We start from the raw sequence: 23,578 nt of genomic DNA, 5'->3' as shown, positions 1-23,578 counted from the left end.
CCTGACGCAGTTGTATGACCCGAGTGGGGACAGATGAAATCTCCGCTCACTGCAATTTACTAGTCCGCGTGAACTCGGATGGCAATAAATCTCTTCGAGTCTCAGTTTTCTCATCTGTACAATGAGAATCAAAGATCCTAACTCTTGGGTGGTCATGAGGGTTAAAGTGGACAGTACGGCCCACAAGTTGTGCTTGCACCGATGAAGTAAAAATAGCACACGGAGGGGAAGCGTTCGGAAACGTGTAGAGTGCTTTGAAACTGCCTGACGGCCAAGCACATGATCCGTGGACTTGCTTCCCTGAACACGGTGCAGATCAAAATACTGATCTTCACTGGACTGGATGTATGTTTTTAAAAGCAAGAAACAAAAACCTGATCCTTTTCCACGAGCCGTTTGGGAAACAGTGCTGCAGAGAGTCTGGGTACCTGGGACACGCCGTCATGATCGGAGTGGTGTGATGCTCAGAGTGGTGGGGGCTGGGGGCTCCCCTTGCCTCCACTGCCTGGATCAGTCGACTGCAACCTACCCTCGTTCTCAGGTCTCCTCCAGGCCTGGCTCTGGGCTCAGGGCTGGATTATCACCTCTGACCCAAGCCCCCAGCTCAGTTCCCACATCCAGCCAGCTGTCCAGCCCTGGCCCTCCACTGTCCTGTGCCACCTGCAGAGCTCAGGTCTTCACGACCATGACCATGGGGATACCCCATTCAACTCCACCCTCCATGCTGCCTGCAGAGGGAATAGTTTTCAATTTATTTAAATAAGCTTGCTTTCTGAGAAGAGGTTCAGACTTGCAGAAAGTTTGCAAATGTTGCATAGAGAATTTTCTTATACCATCTCCTAGCTCCCCCTATCGCTAACATCCTAGGAGATATTTGTCAAACCAATGAGTGGACACTGGTACATTCCTTACTAGTCACTAACCTCCATACCTGTCTGGATGTCTTCAGTTGTTCACTGACGTCCTTTTTCTGTTCCAGGTGCCTGTCTACAGTGCCCTATTCCATTTCTGCATGGGATCTTCTTAGCCACTTCTGGTCTGTGTCATTTTCTCAACAGAGAGAGTATTTGAAAACAAACTTCATGGGATCTCACCATGCAATAACCTTCAATGGCTCCCCATTGCCAAATTCCATGGCCTTCTGTGGTCTAACCCACTTAACTAACCTTCTTCTTCTATCTGTTGCATTCTCCAAACATCCTAATGCCAACACCACCAGACAGCTCTAAGTGTGGTGTCACAGTTGGAATCCAATGGCCTGAGGGCCAGGAGAGCCTGAGGACAGGCGAAGACCTACATCTTAGCAAACCCATCAGGCAGAGTGGCCTGGCAACTCTCTAGGGCTTTACTGTGTTCTTTCCTTCTCAGTCTATGAAAACCCTTCCCATCCCTCAAGAACAAGCTGTAATAAAATCTCAGCCTTTCTGATCACTGTGCATGGGTCCCCTGCCATAGCCCACTGTTTAACACATCTGTTTAGCACTGATTCTCTTCAACTTCCAGATCTTTTTCCCATTACCTATAACCCCCCACAACCAACAGGTTTGTAGTGTAGCAGTTAAACCGGAAGGACTTGACTCAGTGATGTTACATTAGACAAATGTCTTAGCTTCTCTGTGACTCAGTCTCCTGATCTTTAAAATGAGGCCCAAAATTGGTATTACAGGATTGTAGTAGTTGGGGCTTAAGTGAGCCATATATGCAGAGCGCATCGCCTAGTAAATGCTCAATAAACAGTAATCAATAAACGGTAAGTGTATTGTCTTCATTATCACTTTTGGATCTGGCCCCCACCGTCTCCTCTCCCCTACAGGCACTGGCACATAAAAGGCAATCAAGCATGGAATTTTGTGTAAAATCTCTATCCCTCTGCTGAAGTTTTTAGCACTTATAAAGAGGACTCACCAAAACCAAACCAAAACAAAACAACACAGTGCTGACCCCAATGGAATAAATCACAAATGGTGGAATTTCAGGCACTAGCAGAAGAGGTATTTGGGGAAAGACATTTCCTGTCTCTGCTTCTAGAGTCACACCCGTCTGACTTTGAGCCCTGGCTGCAGAGCCCCAAGTCCGGCTCCCCTAGCCTCCCTCAACCACGCCACAGCGACGCCATGGGGACGCCACGGCGACGCTGCAGGGGTTCATCCCCATGCAGTTGTGGGAGCAGTTGTCTCTGGGCGATATCGCCCCACAGCCAGCAATGGGGACTGATGCAAAGGCCCCGTTGGGGTGAGCAGGCCTTCCCCCCACCCAGACATGCTACTGTCACATCAGTCACCAAATGCCAGCACTCAGGGGCCCTTAGACAACATCTCTGTGAACTGATGAGAAGCCTGAGGCCCAGAGAATGGGAAGGGCTTTACCCACTGCGGGGGGTCATCACTCATTCATTCAATAACCATTTGGGGAGTGTTTTCTCTAAAGCAGATTCCAGACTGCTGGAGACAAAATGATGAATGTGTTTCCATAGCTGAAAAAAAAAAAAAAAAAAAAAAAAAAAAACAATTAGCTGAGGCTCAGGTAAGGACAATCCCTAGAATTCTTTTTGGGCAGCCATATCCCCCACTCTGGGGACGCAGTGGCTTGGTTTGCTATGGAAATCTCGAGGATAGCTCTTGCTCGTGGGTATGGAACTTGCATCCCCGGGTGCTGTTCCATCACGAGGTTTGTCTCCAGATCAGCCTTGGATCCAGTTACCTTCTCTTCACCACCCCCAATCCATTCCCTTCCCTTGCCTGTGCCCTGCGTTGATTTTATTCACTGCTCGAACCCTAACACCTAGAATGGTCCCTGGCCCACGGGAGGTGCTCAGAAATAGTCGCCAAATGAATGAAAATGTTGTATAAACTTGGAAGCCCAATACAGACCCCGGGACTAGTGGCATCATGGGTGGGAGGGTTGCGTGGGGTTGGCTTTGGTCACTGTAGCTACCGGGGTCTGCTTGGGTTTAAACCCCAGCCCAGCTCCTGGCTACACGACCACCTGGGTGGCTATGGGCCTCAGTTTCCTCCTGTGCTTCACAAGATCAAATGAGACAGCACTTCTGAAGATACCTGGTTCTTTCTGTGCCCGCCGCACAGAGGATAAGCTGATAAAATGGTGTGCTTGAGTTTCTCTTTTGTTGTTCAGTTTGTCTTCACATAGATGGGCAGCTGGGTGTTAGGGAAGGAGAATAGGAACAGGAGAAAGACTCTAACAAAGCTCTTTGAAAATGCAGTGTTGCCATCAGCCATTGAGATCTTGTGATTCTTTGTTACTGCAGCATTGCACAGTCTATCCTGACTAACAGATTCTCTTTGAGAATCTGCTGAAAACTGAGACCGCAAGAAAACTCACATTCACACAAAACTAAGGAGCTTTCGAAGTAAATGTTGTGAGATTTCACCTGTGTCGCCAAGATCCTTGGTGCCCCCGTGGCCTCCGCTTCTCAGCCTTGGAAGTGGGGCCACCCGGGTGTGAGTGAGGCTGGGGTGGGAGTTGCGATGTGGCAGAGGAGGATGGACACTGTCCCCAAGGGGCAAGGCCTAGGGCTGTGCACATGCTTGAGCCCGAGTGTGGTGCTTTTGGGATGCTTTCTCGAGTCTGAGCTTGTTTTCCAGAGCTTTCAGGAGCCCAGGCTTGTTGTCTGGATGCTTTCTGCTGCCAAGCTACTTTATAACCCCTCCTAGTGTGACGGCATTTTATGATCAAAGGGCTGCAGAAGGAAGAAGGGGCTTGTTGCTATTGTGAGCAAACACTGTATAAACACTCAGCTCACGCTGTCCCAGAGCATGTGACCCAGGGCTCGGAGGGAGGGGAGGGGGTGTTCTAAGATCCACAGTGGCCCCATTTGGAAAGCATCTCTGTAGGTGGGAGCCGGGAGTCATTGCCAAGGCCACATGCCCAGGCCAGAGGGTCTCCACCACGGATGGCACTAAGAATAGGAAAGGTTTCAGTACCCCGAAGAGTCCACACTCTCAGCCTGAGTCACACTTGGAGCCTCTCCTGGGTCACACATTCCCCTCTGGCTGAAAGGCCGAGCTCCGGGCCAACTGATGAGTTCAGGCGGCTGCCCAGGGACGTCTCTGCCCACTCAAGGGTGTGTACTTTGAGAGTGGATGGTGCAGGGTGAAGGAAGGACCTTGGCCTTGGGATCAGGACTCTTTGCTTAAATCCTGGCCTCACCATCGGTCTCCTAGGTGACAAGGCTAGGTCCCCGCTCTCTGGGCCCCTCTCTCTCTGGCCGCTGCAGGTGCTCTCCCCAGCTTTGAAGGCAAGGGCCTCATTCAGAGGACTCTGCCAGCTCAGGGTCCAGGCTGGCTTTCCGGGAGCTGGCAAGGGTCCAACCAGTGTAGCTTGACATCCTCCTCCTGTCAGATGCTCCTAGCTCAGTCCCTGGGCAGGGGCCACAAGAACTCTGCCTTCACCCAATCCCCTTTCTCTATCTCCCTGCTGGTTGTTATTATTCAGCGTAGGATGGACAAGGAGGTCACTCACTGGCGATCATATCAGCTACAGAAGACCGGGGGTTCTGAGTTAGAGACTTATATGCAGGCAAAGGCAGTGTGTTCTATTAACAGGCAAATGCTCCCAGACCAAGGTAAGTGCACAGGTCTACCAGCTGTGTACCCCCTAGTGTGGGTACTATGGGGTGACAGATTTGGGTGAAAGGGGGAAAGGAAATTTGGGTGCCTAGAGGACGGGAACCCATTTGGTAGGAGTGTGGTACGTACAAGGCTAACAGCAAACACTTCACATCATGTACTCTGTGCCAGGCCCTGTTCTAAGCCACAGATCAAGAGCCAGACACTGACTGATTCATTGAATCCTGACAACAGCCCTATGGCACAGATGTTATCACCACCATTTTACAAACGAGGGAGCTGAGGTCCGGAACTGTCCCCTGTGCTAGCCTTTGCCCCCCAGATCCCCCCTCCACCTTTCTCTCTGCTGCTCTGAGCCCTGAGAGCCTCATCTCCAGTGGAACAAGCCCTCGGCAGGAGCCCCTGCAGCTGCCCCATCCTCCGTGAGCTCCCCTCCCCCTGTACACATCTCCAGAAGTTGCCCCTTCCGCAAGCTCTGCTCATGAAACCCTGTGAGGGGCTGTCCGTTCCCTGCACCCAAGATCACGGGTCTTGTTAGAGGCAGGGGCTGTGGGCAAGAGGAGTGTCTCATCAGCAAAGGCCAGAAGCAGCACATAGGGGTCTGTAGGATAGCGTGCTGCAGGCCCGGGGTCATGAGGTCCTCGTCCAGGTAAACACAGCATATCAGGTAAACCGAGCTCAGCGAGAGCCTCTCACCCAGCGTGGCTCGCAGCCACCAGACTGACCAAGGATCCAGAACATCGCCACCCCTCCTCTAGCACTCAGCCCTGCAGATGGAAATGAGAGCCACCCCCTCCCTGCACTACTTAGTTTCTCTCTTCCCACCAGCCCCCCAAGCATGCATATATCACTCTTGGAAATGAGGAAGCCCCTGCTTCATAGAGGAGGAACATATGCTGATGCTGCAAGGGATACAGATCCAGAAGGGAAGAAAGGGGACTGCTGAGCTTGCCCGGAAGTCAGGCACGGGGCAGGGAGTTCCGCGGAAGTCATCTGGTCCACCACTCTGCCCCTGGCTCCCTTTCCTGAACCAGGCTGAGAGTGCAGTCTGCCATCCGACTCTCCGAACTTGAAACCACGTCAGGCAGCCTCCCTGGCCAGCCCAGGTGGGCCCACACATAGCACTTTCTTCCTCCTCCAGCCTCAGGGCGGGGATGGGTTTTCCCCCAAAGTTGCACCCCGTCTTCCTCACGGGAGCCCCCTGCCAGGGATCGGGTTTGTCTCACAGTCCGTGGATGAGACAATACACCCCTGAAATATACTGGCATGGTCTGAGCACCAGGGGTACCGCCACGGTGAGCCCTGTGGCTCCCGCCTCACCTGGAGCACGGCAGGTGGCGTGGGAACCAGACAGGCCTTCACGCTATTCAGCCCAGCCTCCTCGCTGGCAGGGGGGAAACTGAGGCCTCGAGAGGGATACGAGTTGCACCAGGCCCCTGGCTCCCAGGCCACCGGTCTTTCTCTGGCACCCAGCAGCCAGGGGAGACATTCGGCTCCATACAGGCAGGCTGACGGCTTCCACTGCAAAGAGCCAAACGTGAGGTTGGCAGGAGGGGTCGGATCTCCGCGTCCTCACCACCACCCACATTCCGAGGATCCTCTGTCGGAAGCTTTCTTTGGAAGCTAAAAGCTGGTAATTGGGAGAAGTTGGGGTGACTCATGTACCAAATGCTGTTTTTGTTTTTCCCTTTTCTTAAAAATCTCAACTATTGGCTATTTTTATTTCAGGGCCAGATTCGATTTCATCATTTTCCTTCTCCTTTCCCCGGATTCTTTGTCCCCACCCCCCCACCCCCCGGCCGTAGGAACACCGGGCCCCCTCCCAAGCTGTCGTGAAGATGCCGGCTGGACAACCAGGGGGGTGACGGAGGGGCTCATGGGCCACTGCAGCGGCCGCAGGCAGGGCAAGGCTGAACTCTTCCACACCCCATGCCTCACTCCCAGGCCAGCCCGGGACGCCTGCCTCGCCTGCCCCATGCTGTTTCTGTCCTCAGCTGACCCCTTGATCCCCAAAACTGTGTCTTCTGGGGACCCAGACCTGCAGCTCCTTACTCGGGCCCTGCCTTGGTGCCCCTCCCCTGGAAAGCTTCCCCCACGGGCTCTGTCCTACACCCCTTCTCCCTGGCCTGGCCTCCCCTTGCCTCTCTGCTTTGAGTCTCATCATGTGTGTCCCACCTCCCCAGGACTACCAAAGCCCCTCCTTTAATTTTTCAGTGTTTATTTAATTAAGGTACCCCCCCCAACACACATATAAAGTAGCACAAAACCCCAAACACAGCGGCCCTCTGCCCCTACCCTGGGCTGCTCTCCCTTGGGCACCAGCTTTTCATCCTTACAGCTCTTCAGGTTTTGACCGTCAGATTTTTAAAGGGATATTGTCATGGGCTTATCATACAACTTCTTGATTTCTTGTTTGTTTTAGACAGAATCTCTTGGCTTACTATCGCGGGAGCTGGGGATTTAACCCTTTCACCTGTGACTCTCCCACTTCCTTGCTCCTGTATTTTCAAAAGCACAGTTTTTTAGTCAAATCTGTAGGCAGTGTTCCCAATATGACCCCTCTGTAGAAGTTGTTCCTGATGGGTGAGGTAGTGACTGCATTTACTTCCTTTGGCATCTAGCTGTTTCCCCCTGGAGTTCAACCCTGAGCCCCGGGCCTGGGGTGCCTGCTCTGGGCTTCAAGTTGGCTTCCCTCTGACTGCCTCCCTCTAGACCGTGTTTTGGATTCCTGGGAGTGCTGCATTCTCTGGTTCAATGGCACCATGCCCATTTTCAGGGAGTCTTCTCCGGAGCTCTCTCTTCAAAGAGGGTCCACACTGCTGCGCACACGCCCCTAGCCCCTGGGGGCAGCCAAGAGCTGGATGTTTTCTGGAGGGCTGCAGATGGAACACGGACATGAAGGCTGCTTGTCCACCCACACATGAACTCACGTGGCAGGATGTGGAGGCAGAGCTCAGCCAGGGGCAGGATTAATTTAATAATGACTTTCTTCCTGACCGCCCCCCACCGTTTACTTGGTTTTCCCATATTCCCATAGCCATTTCTCCATAGTGTTCCATCCAAGGTTCATCAATAATTTTACCAAATGCTCCAAGATTTCCAATCATTGAATCTATCCATTTTTTCCCCCTTTTGAGTGAAGAACTAAAGAAGAAACACTTAACCACCACGTTCTGGGTGCAGGCCCTGTGTCGGGTGCTGAGGGAATGCACAATGAGCAAGGCACAGTGCCTGTCCTCCAGGAGCCTACGATCTGGAAGTGTGGGCTTTGAGGCAGATTACTGTATGCTCTGCGGGTCCAGGCACACTTGGTGACAGAGGAACCCAGATAGCCAGACAGAGACAGGCAGGTGGGGCCCAGGGTGTGATGTTTCCATCTAACAGATCTATAAACTTCTTATTGGGAGACTCATTCAAAGAAATTGAATGAGAGAAACATAAAACCAATGAGAGATAGAAAACAAGTTGTTTATGGAACCCTGGGGGTGACTCAGAACACAGTTTGAAAACCACCTCTCTAGGCTATTATACCAACAGTGTTTATAGTCAGATGCCTTTTTGTAACTGTAGGTACCAAATAGGGACCTCACTTGTTGCTACTTGCTCCATATGTGAGTTGAAATTGGCTTCAATGGCTTTATTTAGCTGGTGGGGATAGGGGCAAGCTGCGGAGGGGGCAGTAAATAGAGGTCTCCTACCTCTACCTTAATTCAAAGCTTTGTTTTTTAAAAAGATTACTTATTTATTTATTTACTTAGAGAGCGCGAGTGCATGTGCAAGTAGGAGGAGGGGTAGAGGGAAGGAGACAGAATCTCAAGCAGGCTCCATACTGAGCATGGAGCCCCATGCCGGGTCCATCCCACCACCCTGAGATCATGACCTGAGCTGAAACTGACAGTCAGATGCTTAACTGACTGAGCCACCCATGCGCCCCCTGGACCGTAATTCAAAGCAGTGTATGTTTCACAGCCAAAGGGATCAGCAGGGGCGTCCTGTAGGAGATGGTACTCAGACTGATCCGTGACAGCTGGTGGGACTGTGGACACTGAAGGAGCCTATTTCAGACCAAGGCCCTGGTTGGGAAAGCATGAGGACTAGCTCCTCGTGGCCAGAGCATAGGTGGGGCTGGAGGCGGTAGGGCAGTGGTGAAATACACACCCCTTCCCCCAAAGCTGCCCTGAACCCAGCCCCATCTGCACAACACTAGCTCCTATGTGTCTCTGTCACCTAGACCCCCTTTCCAGCATTTTCCATGTATACATCTCATCCTATCAACTCTAGTATGAGCACCCCAAGGGATGGTGCTATTTCCTTTCAGGAAGCAGGTAGCTCTATGAAGAAGGCATGCATTAAAGTCTTTCTCACTTCAACTCACTCATCCAATGGATGTTTACTGAGCACCTACAGGCCCTGTTCTAGGTAGTGGGATATGGAAGTAAAGAGGAGGCATGGTACCCTGCCCTGTGGCACTTGAGTTAGAAGCTGCAGACACAGGTTCTTTTGTGGCTGGCTAGAAAATCATTCTCCAACTTACCCTGAAGATTAAGAAAAACAGAGGTGGGCCTGGGTTCAAATTTCAGCTCCCTGCAGAGCTGTAAGGTTTGGGAAAATCTCTGTTACCTCCCTGAGCTTGTATCCTTGTATGGTGTTCATAATTCTACCCCACAGTGCCACTGTGGAGCTAAAATGGAACAATCTGGAAAAGTGCCTAACATGGCGCCTGGGCCAAGTCATGGCTCTGTTTAGATATGAGTCCCTTTCTCTTCCCCACTTGGAGGCCTCAGTTTTCTCATCTTTATAATGACCAGTTCAGGCTAGAGGATCTCCTTGCAAAGGCTTCAGGTGTAATATGTTCTGATTCCAAAAACCTGAAAAGGCAGGGGCAGTGGGAGGGCGTGCGTAGTCTTCTCTGCTGTCAATCAGTGTCTGTATGAAGTCACCTTGCCTCCCTGGCATTCGTCAGGTTTCCCTTTATGTGCCGAGAGGCTCGGGACCTGCCAAGCCTTTAAGCCACACCGGCTGCTTCTCCACGTGTAAATGACTTTACCATCCGTCTGCAATTTAACCATCCCCTTGTCATCCCACGGGGAAGAAAACAGCCCCTTCTTATGCAATCCTGTCTGGAGACACAGACAGCAAATGAGCACAGCTAAAAATAGTTCATTTTAAAGTTTGTTGGGGGGCTGAGAAGGAGGGGTGGAGGGAAGGTGGGTCACATTCCCAAATGCTCTGGATTCTTCAAGAAATAAGAACCAAGAGTGGCAGCTCTGGCCACACTGAATCCAACCCGTGGTGCTTTCAGTTCAGGATTCTGACATGTCCTCCTTCTCCTCCTTCCTAGGTCCTGCATCCAGCGTCAAGGTGCTCAAGGTGCTGTTCCAGGCCTCAGTGATGGCCACAGCCAATGCCCCACCCAGAGTCTCCCAGGTTCTCCAGCTTCTCCCTGCTATTGGCTGGCACCCATGACCTTCAGTGAGTTGCTCTTGGACCCTGGAACAGCCTCCCCACAGGAGCAGCTGGAAGGGGCCAAGTGGATCCCCACCCCCAGGCCCCACAGCCAATGACTGGTAATTCACACTTCAGAGTCCCCCCTGGGACCAGGTTTCAACCTGCAACTGAGCCAACTTTGTCTCTTCCCCTGGTCCACTGCCTTACCAGTTCTCCATGGGAGCACGCTCTTGACCCGCCCATGGCACTGACTCTTTGGTTTGGAGAAGCCCTGCCTCCAGGAGCCCATCCTGGTTTCAGATGAGCTCTCTCTTCTGCACTTTCTTACAGACCCCTTCTCTGGTGATCAGCAGCAAGCACTTAAATGTTCCCTTTCATCATGCTCTCATCCTCTTCTCTAGTCACTGGCACAAAGATTCTTAGACCAGGATACCAGAATGACCTGGGGTTCGTAAAGAGGAAGAGATCGGCACACCCTACTCCTCGGGTTATTCTCGTGCACACTGTGTTCTCAGAACCTCTGCCTAGAAGATGCTTGGAGTATTCCTTATCTCTGTTGCCAGGCCACAAGATCCTTGTAAGATAATAACAATTTTCTTCCATTTTGTGCAAAATGCTTTGATACGTACCACGCCATTTTATCCTCCCAACCAGACCATGTGCTAAAAAAATAATAAAAAGTGGTTATATCATCCTCATTGTAAAACAAACAAACAAACAAGACCTACGAAATCAAAAGGGAGGGCTAAAAAATAATTCAAGTTTGAAATGGTTGTTCTGGACGACTTCTTTTTTTTTTTTTTTTTTAAAGATTTTATTTATTTATTTGACAGAGAGAGATCATAAGTAGAGAGAGAGGCAGGTGGAGAGAGAGGAGGGAGCAGGCTCCCTGCTGAGCAGAGAGCCCGATGCAGGACTCGATCCCAGGACCCTGAGATCATGACCTGAGCCGAAGGCAGAGGCTTAACCCACTGAGCCACCCAGGCGCCCCTGTTCTGGACGACTTCTAAGGCCCCTTTAATTATGACCTTTTAGCGTATTCTGTTTTAAATTTCTCTAGGACTCTATCCAATTAATCAATTGGTTAAGGATGGAGAAGAGGGACAAAGGCTTATGTACATGATCTCTTTAAGTACATTGGTGAGATTTTATTATTATTATTACATCTACTTGTATAATAGATAAATAAATATATTTATCTATACATAGATAATAAAACAGGCTCCAAATAGCTAAATGAAATGACAATCATGGTCCATTTTCAAGTGCCAGTGATAGAAACCTCATTCCAATTAGCATAAGTAAAAAAGGATATTTATTGCACCTGGCTTCAGGTCTGGCTGGATCTAGGAACCCTAACAATATCAGGTTATTGCTTCTCCCATGTGCACTTCCTGTGTCATTCTTAGAGTCATAGTCCCAGAGGAAAGAAAGTACCCTTTTTCATAGCTCTTAGGAAAAAAAAGAAAGAAAAAGAAGGTGTATGGAAGACTCTGATAGGTCCTGCCTTGGTCACAGCCTGACACCACGAGCAATTGTTTTGGCTCTGGTGATGAGTCCTTGAACTGCCAGACCTCAGCTATGTGCCCACTTCTGGCCAGCAAGGACGGGTTAGCCCTATCTGAAGCACAGGGAGTGAGGGGAGGATCAGGGCAGAGTAAAGGACTCAGCCACAAATGACCTGCCAGAAGTCAAGGGCTTAGTAAGTGATAAAGTTGAGATTTGAATTCAGGTCTTTTGTCTTGATGCCAAGGTTGGTTCCTTTACACCAGAGCCTTTGTGATCCACAGTATTTAGCAAGTACCAGAGGCATTGTCACGGTCAACATCAACAGCTATGGCAACTGTGAAATCTATAGGGCACCTTTAACTTTTCTCTTTACTTTGACCGATACTTCTTTTCCCCCGGCCCCAGAAAACTGTAAGACATATAGACTAATTGCAGATTCATTTGCTATTGTGAGAACCAGTGTACCTAGTTTCCCCCACGTAACACCTTCTAAAACCATTCGATAGTATCACAAGCGGGATACTGACATTGATACAGTATCACAACCAGGATACTGACATTGATACAATCTAAAGACAGATCATTCCCACAAGGATCTCCCACGGTGCCCTTGACAGCCACATACTCCTCTTTCCTGTCCCCATCTCCTCCTTAACTCTGGCAACCACCAGAGAGCCACAAGTTCTCTCTTTCCATAATTTTGTCACTTAAAGAATGTCATAGAAATGCAATCTTACAGCAAATAAACTTTGGGGATTGGCTTTTCTCACTCAGCTCGATTTCTGGACATTACGCACAGTGTCTGTTCACATTAGTAGCTCATTTCCTTTTATTGCTGGGTAGCACGCCAGGGTGTGGACCTAGCACCGTTTGCTTAACCATTCACCTGTCAAAGGGCGGCTCTGCTGGTTCCAGGTTTGGGCTATTACAAATAAAACTTTTCTTTAGGTTCGTGTGCAGGTTTCTATGGAAACATAAAAGTCTTCATTTCTCTGGCCAGGAGGTGTGATTGCTGGGTCCTATGGTAGTTGCATGTTTGGTCTTTAAAGAAATTGCCAAACTGCTTTCCCCAGTAGCTGTACCTTCCTCCATCCCCACCAGCAATGAGAGTGACCTAGTCTCTGTGCACTGACGCTATTTTTTAATTAAGCCATCCTGAGCCCCGTGACATCTCATCATAAATTTCAATTTGTTTTCCCTTAATGGCTAATCATGATGAACATCTCTTCGCATGCTTATTTATCATCAGCATATCCTTCCAGTGAAGTGTCTGGGCACATCTCTCACCCTTTTCCCAATTGGATTGTTTGAATTTTTTACTGTTGAGTTTTGGGAACCCATTAGATATTCTAAATACTATCCCTTTGTCAGTTATGGGGTTTGCAAATATTTTCCTTCTGTGTGTAGCTTGTTTTCTATCCAGAGGGTGTAACAAGGTATTTTTCAGAATAAAAATTTTTAATTTTGATGAGGACCAACTTACAAATTTTTCCTTTTATGGCTTGTTCCCTTGGTGTCACATCTAAGAACTCTGTCTAGCCTTACACCACAAAGATTTTTCCTCTCTGTTTTTTTCTGAAAGTTTTATAGTTTTGTGCTTTATATTAAAGTCTCTCATTCATTTTGGATTAATTTTGTACAAGGTGTGAGATTTGGATCAGGTTCATTTTTCTGCCTATGGATGTACAATTATACCAGTGCTGTTTGTTGAAAAAGCCACTTTTTTCTGTTGAATTGCTTTTGCACCTTTGTGAAAAATAGGTTAGATACATTGCGTGGGTCTATTTCTGAGCTTTCTGTCTGTTTTTTTTTTTTTAAGATTTTATTTATTTATTTGACAGAGAGAGATCACAATTAGGCAGAGAGGCAGGTGGGGGGCAGGGGAAGCAGGCTCCCTGCTGAGCAGTGAGCCCAATGTGGGGCTCGATCCCAGAACCCTGGGATCATGACCTGAGCTGAAGGCAGAGGCTTTAACCCACTGAGCCACCCAGGCACCCCCTATCTGTTTTATTGATCTAAGTGTCTAACCCTGTACCAATACTATAGGATCCTGATTGCTGTGGCTATTCAGTAAGTCTTGACATTATATAGACTGATTTCTCCCAATTTATTTTCCCTTCTTTCTTCTTCTTCTTCTTCTTTTTTTAAGTAGGCTCCATACTCAGAGTGGAGCCCAATATGGGGCTTGAACTCATGACCCTGAGATCAAGACCTGAGCTGAGATCAAGAGTTGGACGCTTAGAGGACTGAGTCACCCAGGTGTCCCTTATTTTTCTTTTTAAAATTATTTAAGCTTTTCTAGTTCTTTTGTCTTTCTATATGAATTTTATAGTCATTTTGTCTACATCTACAAAGTACCTACCTGAGCTTTTGGTAGGAATTGCATTAAAACTCTATATTAATTTGGGGAGAACTGACCTCTTTACTCTATCGACTCTTCAATCCACAAACACAAATACACAAACAGCACTTTAATAGAGCTTTAAAAAAAGCCACGCTAAAGCTAAATACACATATTGGGTAAATACACTTTTAAAGTAAGAAAACCATGAATACAAATTTCAGAACACTGATTATCTCAGCAGGGGGAGGCAGGAAAATGGGATGGGAGAAATAATTCACCAGTCCTCTATTTCCTGGTATTGGGTGGTGGGTTCGAGGGTGTTTATTAAACATCTACGTTTAAAGAACAGACAATGACTACAGCAATGATAATGAACATATGTCAAGAACCATACAGACATATCCGCATTGTGTGGATCCTGAATCTTACACAATTTAGGCCATGGGAGATCCTCCAAGAGAAAAACACACGAAATACAAATATAAAATCAGGCATAAAAGTGATTTTTTTTCAGAATTAGAAATCACAAATGAGAAATTTAAAAATATGGCAAATAACATAAACATCACCAGATCTGGAAGAGTACCATAACATTTTTATTACTGCTAATAATTGGCAACCTTCCACTCCTCAAGGATGGGGATACTTTTTTCCCTGGTATTTTAACATTTCTGACTGCACCCTCTTTGATTACCTCCTTACGTAAAAAGGATTCTATAAAATCCTTTTCTAAAGAGAGGAGAGAAAGATAATTCAGTTCTCCCTCTGACATAGGTTATCAAAATGTGTTCTGTGCTGTTGATCATTTGGAAAAGTCGGTTTTGTAGCTTTTTACCATAATATCACACATAAAACTTCCCCTTAAGTTTCTTGCTCATCTTTCCCTGAAATTTCTTGCTTACCTGGTGCTTTATGTCTAGGGGTCATGCATGGGCACCTGGCCCAGCTCAGACCATTCATCACCATCACCCCTACCTGCTGGGCAGGTATCCACGGAGCAGGGTAGTGGTAAAGTCTGCAGCTTGTACTCCATGGGCTTTCAAAACAGGGTTCACACTCCCAATGGTACCTCTCAGGGGAGCTCTAAGGCTGGGGGGTGGAGCTGACACAGACTTACAGACAACCTGCACCCCTAGCAAAGAACACCGAGCCTTGGAAGTGCCCAGTGGGGGCCCTGAAGCTTCACCTGCTTTAGCTCCACTGTCCACCCCCCTTGAGAGTAATCCGCTCTGCCAATCAGCAGTCACTAATAACGTGATCCTCCAGCCCTGAAGCAGTGGAAGAGGAGGGGAAACTACAGCTTGACCACATAAGCTAGGGCACTAGAGAGGCAAGACCTCCCCCCATGTTTAGTGCTTGGCTATTGTTGGTCATTTATTCAACAAAAATTAAGCAAGCAGCTACTATGAGCCAGGCTCTGTACTAGGCTCTGGGATACTGTGGTGGGCCTGTACTGGGGACCTCCCCTAAGGAGAAGATGGAATCAGTTTAAGTTCGAGCACATCTTCTCCAGGGTTTGGTGTCCCCAGCTCCGGCCTTCTAGGGCCCCTGCTCTAACTCCATCAAGTGACCATGTGTCTGTTCCACACATACTGGGTATGTTGGTTCCTCTGTTTCTGTGTCCCCAGTGCCCAGCGCGCTGCTCAGCACACGGCTGGAGGCAGCAATGAATGGAGTTGGCTGAGTTCCCAGGCTGGAAAGACTGGAAGGCAGGTGCTGAAGGAACGGGGGACAGGAAGTGGAGCTAGGGCGTGAGCGCTGCCTTACACGCAGACCCAGACCCGTGGGATTGCATCGATGTCTCCCCAGGAAGTTGGCCACACCCCAAAGTAGAGCTCCCTCCTGTCTATCCTGTGGAGTACCGGGAATCCCAGTGCAGGAAGCAGGGAGAAGTCTCCTAAGGAGAGAAGGAGGGTGCACGAAGTAGCAGCATCTGGTCTTTGGGAACAGACAGTGCGGGACTCAGCTCTCTGCACACTCATGACTTCATTCTCTCTGGGTGATGGTGGTAATAGCCAGCAGCCTCTTACGCATGAGTGGAGGAAAGGCTACACATCCAGAAAGTTCACTATGGGCTCCCAGCCCTTTTGGTCCCTGCAAAACCTCCGTGCTGGCCAGGCCTGATCTTACATTAGAGCAGAAGCTCCAAGAGGGCCCGGGCCCATCCTCTTTCCCTCTGAACATCTAGGACAGTTCCCGGGACATAGTGCTACAAGATAAATATTTATCGAAGGATGGAGGGAAAGAGGACACTAAGAAAATATAATGAACATGAAACTATATTGTCAAAATGACACAGCCCTAGGCTAGTTGCTTTGGTTAAAATGACTTCCCGACTATAAAAAATCTGACCTCAAAAATGTGTTTTCCATTCTGCAGGAGGACCAACGCCAACTGGGTGCTATTTGAAGAGCTCTTGCCTTCGTTGATACTATTATTACTACCTCACTCTGAAAAGTTCAGTTGCGGACTGGGAGACTTGGAGAGCTGAACCAGCGGCACAAGACTGTCGCAGATCTTTGGCTCAGATGGCAGAAAGCAGCCCATCTTCTCCCCTCTTTTAACCGCTATGCTTCGGATGCCACAACTAACGCCCCCCACACACAGCCTTTGTAGCACAGACCTCACCCTCACCCAACACTGAACAATCTTGGTGTAACAAAGGAAGGAGGGTAACCATGTGCATGTGTGTGAGTGTGTACATGCATGTGTGTGTGTACACGCATATATGTGAGTCTGCACGTTATATCCCTTGCCCTGGTCAGGTGCTCAGTATACAAGGTTCACTTGTATCTCTGGGGAGAACTGGAGCCAGGCCCTCCACTCTGTCATGTCCCATTTGTCAGGAGAAGGGCCAATGCCCCATGTTCAGAGACATGGAATCACATAGGGATGAGCCAAAACTCCAAATTTTCTGCTCAGAGGCTTCCCAGCCCTGTCTAGGTTGCCTGGACCCACATTGAAACTGCAACTCTCTGTATACCCAGCATTATAGCTCACTTTCCAAATTGTCAGACTCATATTTCCTCACCCTGATATTCACTTCCCTCTTCTTCCCATATACCCAATCTATAGCTACTATCTGTCTATAGGCTGTCAGTCTACTGCATGAGTCCTGGCCCCCTCTAGTCTGACCCAAGATCAATCTGATCTTGACACTTTCCCTAAACATCTTCAGAGTCCCCATATCCTCCATCTATCCTCAACCCTTGGGCATCACCTTTATGACCCCCTCATGGGTCACCTTTTTCTGTTATGTCTCTAGCCCACATCTCACTGCATATTATCCCTTCAAAAGAGAGAGAACATCACTCACCAGCTGCTGCTGTCTCCTTTCTACTGTGTTCCTGTGAGCTTATTCCTTTCCCATGAGAAAGTAAGTTTATGAGGACAGGGTGTTGGTCTGTTTTCTTCACCAAAGTATTGCCAGTGTCAGGCACAAGTAGGCACTCAATAAATACTATTGAACACAAAGAAATGCATAGTACGTTTGAGCAACTGGCCAGTGAATTTGGAGCTAGCTCAGTTCATCAGTTTCTGAGGCATTTTTGAAACTCTAGTAGCTCCAGAAATTATATTACTAAAGCCCAAGGAAAGGAACGTTCTCTTACATGCTAACAGCATTCTCTTGTCAAAGAAAAAAAACAAAACACTTCTGTCCTCCCCAGCACGAACCCTATTGAGAATTCCACCCTTTTTTAGATAAATCCACTTGGGGAGTAAGAGCATTAGAATGTGCAAGGGGTCCCACTTCTACTAGCTGGTTGTCCATTTTCCTCAGAACTGTGGTTTGTAATTTTAACTGTGCATCCTAATTCCAGAGAAGTTTGCTTAAAATGTTATTCCTGAACCCTTTACTCGGGGGCTTGGTTTTAGTAGGTCTGGGATGAAGCCCAGAATCTGCATTTTTCACAATCTCCTGGGACAACTTAGAGGCAATTGGCTCTCACATCTCACAAGATATGAGAGACTATATCATAGAGTTTATTATAGCAAATGAAAATTCAGCTGAGCACAGTCAGATAAGATCTGACACAAAAGAGATTGGGGGTGTTGGTTGATAAACCCAATATGGCGGCCTCAGACAGAGCCACAGCTGGGAAAGGGCATATATGAAATCTGAAAGGACAGACAGACACATAGCCAGGAACGTGAGGTTGTTGACAAAGCTGAAGACCAGGATAGGCTAAGGGATAATTTTTAAAGGAAACTATTGTTAGTATTTGAGGACTTGTCTTATGAAGGACAGCATGGGCTTCAGAGGGAAGAGGGACTTCCGTGCTGACAGCATTTTGAGCAATGGGATTATATCTGCACGTAACTACATTGGATTTGAACAAAGGCATGTGCGCACACACACACACACACACACACACACTTTCTGAGAACACACATCTGTGTCTTTCCCATGTTTACAAATGGACTGAACCATCCAGAGGCCTCAAATCGATCATAAATTTCTCTGAAACTTTTGAGACTTCCACCCAGAGCTCCTGGGCCATAGGAGTTTGGCACCAGGAAAATTCAGCTGTTGCTTTCCCCACTCTACAAATACTGTGGACACTTGCCCTGTGCCAAGCAGGGTACTAGGCGCTGAGGAGGGTACAGGGGTGAGTGAAATCAGACAAGCTCCCCACTCTCATGGAGGAGACAGACATTAACCAAATAGCCACAAAGACAAACGTACCATGCACCATGACTCTGCTGTGATGGGGAAGTCAGCAGAGCTATGAGGGGGTACTCTGATTGGGATCGAGCTGGGCTTGGAGACGCAGGGACTGAGGTATGAGGATAAGCAAGAGTTGTCAGGTAACAGACAAAGAACAGCACTCCAGAACAGCATAAACAAAGGTCCTGCGGTGGGAGGGTATGTGGCCACGGAGAATTGAAGGCCGGCTGCTGTGGCCTGGGCAATGGCAAATGTGAAAAACCAGAGGGTAAGTGGGAAGACCAGAGAAGGCTTTGGAGTGTGAAAATGGCAATTCCCCAAAAGCAGTAAGGAGCCATTGACTGGTTTTAAAGAGGGGGACCCAGAGGAGTTGTAACATATTTACATTTCAGAAAGGAGACTCTGGCTTCCTGTGGGAATGAGACAAGACCAGCAGTGATGCAGATAGTCCTGTCTGGAGATGACTGCATGGACCAGAGCCCTCATGAGCAGAGATAAAGGGGACAAACACTAAGGTCTTTTAAGAATGAATACCAGCCCTTCACCAGCCCACATCCTCAACTTCTGCTGCAGGGCCCTGGGGTTCAGGAAAGAATGATCAGCTCACTGGCCCAACTGAGAACAAAATGGGCCCTGGAAGTTGCAACAGTCCCCTGCTTTCCCTTCCTAAGAGCCATGTCCTTTTTGGCTGAGCTCAGGCATTTTGCAAAATGGAGAGGGATAGGGGAGGGTGAAGAAGGGAGGCAAGTTCTTTAATTTCTGGGCCATTTTCCCATTTTTTGTGGGAAAGTCCCCTCCACTTATCTGCACGGATTTTCAGATTGTCTGGCAGAAACCCCAGCTGGGGCCCTTTGGGGAGAAGAAATGCATGATTCAGCCAGAAGGGGAGTCAGAAAGGTCTGCAACTGATGAGGGAGGCTGGGGGTGAGGGGTGAGGAGTGAGAGGCCCGGGTTCCTCCCCACGAGAGCTGCGGGGAGCCAGACAGCGACAGTGAGGAGGCTAGAAGGAAGCCAGCCAGCATCCCCAGGTGTGCCAGGCAGAAGCCTGGCTCCCGTGCACCACTTCCTGGAGGCAAAGCCTCCCAGCCAGAAAGCCAAGAAATAAGATAGGACCGATTGAGTGACTGATTCAGCAGTGGGGTTGCTCTTGGTCCAGGCCCAACCTGGAAATTACAGCCCTGGCTTGCAGCTTCCGGGACAGCTACTGGAATCAGGGGCCTGCTGGTGATTGTGGTCAACAGCCACAAGGCCTTGCCTTGCCTTGCTGCGCCATGGTCATTGACGGCAGGGGTGGGGGGTGGGGGTGGGGGGCTCTTGCGTCCAACCCCGGCTAGAGAGCTGCAACTGGGAGGGCCCTCCAGGCATTTCCCAGCAGCACAGATATCCCAGAACAGCCCACTGTGAAGACAAGCCTGGCCTCGCCCGGGGCCTATGAGACAAGGATGGTAAATTCTGTCCCCATTCACAGTGGTCGCGGAGGCGCAGGTTCACATGGGCGCCATCGTAGTCCAAAGGAGACAAACTGTGGCTTTCTTATCCCAGTTTTGCCACTGCTATGTGGTTTTGGCAGATTAACTTCCCCTTTCTGAGCCTCAGTTTCCCAACCTGGAAACGGAGACACAGAGACAGTAGTAACTGCTTTGGCTGACAAGACTGTTGAGATGGCCAAGTTCAACACTTTGATGAAAAGTGAGACAAGAAAGAAGGTCATCATGGTGATGACATCCCATGTACCCTTCACCTTGCCCTCTAAGGAACCACAACCTTATCTCAGGGCCAAGGAAGTGGAGGCTCAGGGAGCTGAAGGATCCCATTCAGATCAGGTTGGATGGTGAGTGGCTGAGCCAGCAATCCAGCCACATCCACCCACTGGAAGACCAAGGCTTCCTCCCAGCCCCACAGCAGCCTGTGGGTTCCTCAGGAGCCATTTGCATTTAAAGAGGTTTAAAAAAAAAAAAAGTAGAAGGCTTGGAATTCAGAACTGACAACAACAACGGTTGCCTTGTTAATTTTCAGATTTAAAAAGTAAGCAAGATTGCAAGGATCCGCTCATAGCAACCTCTCCGTGAACTCCAAGCAAATAAAATACCTGGAGATTTGTCCCCACAAATCCTTGAAACAGGAGCAGCGAGCTTAGGGCTGGGTGGGTTTTGCAGAGCTCACCAAGCTGCAGGAACTTGAGAGACGAGGTATTGCCGCACTCCCATGTTACAGATAAGGACAGTGGGTCCCAGGAACTGAGGGTAGGACGGTGTCATCACTAGTCCAGTTAGAAGCCGAGCTAGGACAAGAACTTGAGTCTCCTTTAGACTCCACACAATGATCTTTCCAAAACAGCAGCTCTCTGTGAATTCATCAGAAGGGACTGGGTGATCTCAGGAAGTGAGAGGTGACACTTTCAAGGAGCCCTTCAGCAAGTCATCGGGACCTTATCCTTGCTGAGGTGCTTAAACGCTGTGTAGATAGAGGTTCAAGACCCAAGTTTACTCCCCATCAACTACCCAGACTCATCCCTCAAGCTCCTCTTGGATGACCTTCATCTCCCCAGCCCCATCTCTGCGCTCTAGCCAGGCGGGCTCCTTGTCTCCAGCTACCACATCCTCCCACCCCTCCTGAACTCCTGCCTCAGTTTCCCCCACTCCTGCCATCTTTTCCATGGATCCAAGTTTTACTCTACTCTTAAGGGCCTCGTTCTGCCTGTTTCACGAAACTTACCCCAGGTTCTCTCTCTCCCTTCTCTGAATCAGGGTAATAATCATTCCTACAGTAGCTAACACTTTCTGAGATTTTGTACCTGCCCAGTGCTGGGCTAAGAGATCACCTCATGTAAATCCTTAGGCATTATTGCTCATTTTTATCCCCATTTTGAAGACAGAGAGGAAACAGGCATCTATCTGGAGAGTTGAAGTAATGACTCAAAGTCACACAGCTTGTCCATGAGAGAGCTGGGGCACTAGGCCAGGCTAAGCTCTCACCATCAGGCCCCCCAGCTCAGAGGATGGGGCTGCAGCTCATTCCGTCTCTACACCCTCCCCCACCCCCGGGGCAGCTGCTTCGACGCTGTCTTAGTGCTATCCATTCCCTGTGCGTAGCCCTGTCTGACCAGCTAGGCAGGGACCTCTCAAGGCAAGAACAGAGAGATACCTGCCCATTTCACTCTCGGAGAAAATAGGCAGAGTTGGCTCTCAGAAAAGACTACCCTTTCTTGAATCACCTTCCCGAGAAGGACTCTGGGCTGCTGAGAGACAAACAGACTTAGGTCAGCCAATCCCCTCCACTAGATGGTTCCCTGTGTTCCCAGAAGACAGGGTGCTTTTCGTAGTAGCAGAGTAAGTGGGCTCCTTCTTTCCAGTGTGGTGAAAGTGTCCCTGGTCAGATGTCCGTGGAATCCTCTCCTTGTGGTTCCTCCTTTCTTGTCTTCCCACTCTCTGATGCCCTCCAAGCACTTCCAAGGACCTCGCCCTGCTGTCTTCTCTGAAATTGCCAGCTCCTCATCACTGGTGACCCAGGATCCCCGCTTCTGTCTGTGAGTCTGGATGCCACTCGGAACAGGCTCCTGTCGGCCATGAAGAGAAGGGGGAGGCCTCTCCCAGCCCCCTGGGTATTTCCCTGGGACGGAATGTGATCAGCATCTCACCATCTCATTACAGGATTGTAAGTGCGGAGGTTGCTGGTGGCCTCAAGGATGTGCTCCCCGAGAACTTAGAGCAAAGTTACCCTCACAGACAGAAGGGCACCCTGTCAGCAAGACTGAGCCACATCTGAGGGCAAGGTCTAAAGAAAGATGGCAGTGGTCCAGTGGGGAGGGCCTGGCCAGTGACAGAGGACAGGCCCAGAACAATCCCGCAGGGCCTGAGAACGCAGGGAGAGGCATCCCTGGCCTTTGGACCACGAGCACGTTCACACTTTTCACTGAATCTCTCTGGTCATTCCCCTGAACATGAGTTTCTGTGGCATTTATCACAATTTATAACTTTATTTCTAGTTGCGTACTTAACTGTTTATGTCCTGCTTCCACAGTGAGCCGGTCAGCTCTGTTCTGTTCCATGCTGTGTCCCTAGCGCTCACCATGGCACTTGACAAGTGTCTATTGGCTGAAGGTAGGACATGTCATCCCTGGAGAGATGAGGAATGCAGGGAGTTGTGTCAATACACAGTGACGATGCCAAACTCACTGGCAAGGCCATCCAGGCTTGAGAGGGATGGTCCCCCTGAACTCACTAGTGAGCGTCCTAAGCTGCGTCCTGTGGGAGATGAGAGTCCCCCTTCAGGAAGAGAATGTGGGCACACTAACGTGAGGACTTAATTCTACTTACAAATTAACAATGTAGTATTCAGGTGTATCCATGAAGTTGGTATGTTTTATTCACGAGAACCTGCCCCTCCCCACTAAGGCAGAGTGGGTAGGAGCCCAGCCGAAGCCAACAGTAGCAGGTGTCCTGTGTGCCTGGCCCAGGGTTGATGTCATGAGAGCCCCCTGGAGGCCTTGAGGAGATGGCCAGCCTGGGCTCCTTCAGGGTCAGCCTGGGAGATCTCCTTTCCACTCTAAAGTCGTCCACATCAAGGTGCCCCAGTTCTGGAGTGTCATCGAATCTGTGCCTAAGAGCTGCTTCTAGCCTTCTGTCATGCCCACAGAGCTGGTGACCACCTGGGCAAAGAGGTCTCTGGGAGATTCCCCTCATCCAACTCCTTCCGTGTAGTTGTCTTTGTGATGCCATATATCATCTGTCCAAGAGTGCATAAGAGATATGTGTTTGTTTACAGAATCATGAAAATGAACACCGTGTCCTACACTGTCCAAATTAAGGAATGACCCATTACCAATGTTTTCAAACTGCCCACCCCCATTTCCTGTAATAACCACCCCCGCCGAACACACACACCAGAGGCAGGCATGTCTTGATTTGGGGTTAGCCGGTTTTGACTTTTGAAACTGGTTTTACCACCTAATATGTATTTTCATTATTGAGTTGTAATTCAAATAGCATCAAGTTTACCCTTTTAATGTTAACAATACAGTTC

At 49.1% G+C, this 23,578-nt stretch overlaps 1 long non-coding RNA gene across 1 annotated transcript; it reads right to left on the bottom strand.

Moving 5' to 3' along the window:
* Positions 1–1,692: 1,692 nt before the first annotated feature.
* Positions 1,693–17,248, bottom strand: LOC125105381 (uncharacterized). Its single transcript, XR_007128884.1, has 3 exons — positions 17,204–17,248; positions 10,664–10,696; positions 1,693–2,473 (listed from the first exon to the last, which is right to left on the bottom strand). It is a non-coding gene; the product is annotated as an uncharacterized LOC125105381 (long non-coding RNA).
* Positions 17,249–23,578: the final 6,330 nt, after the last annotated feature.

This window comes from Lutra lutra, chromosome 7 (assembly GCF_902655055.1).
Source record: "Lutra lutra chromosome 7, mLutLut1.2, whole genome shotgun sequence".
Taxonomy (NCBI): Eukaryota; Metazoa; Chordata; class Mammalia; order Carnivora; family Mustelidae; genus Lutra; species Lutra lutra.
Note: the sequence above shows the minus strand (reverse complement) of the source record. Positions and strands in the feature narration are given on the sequence as shown.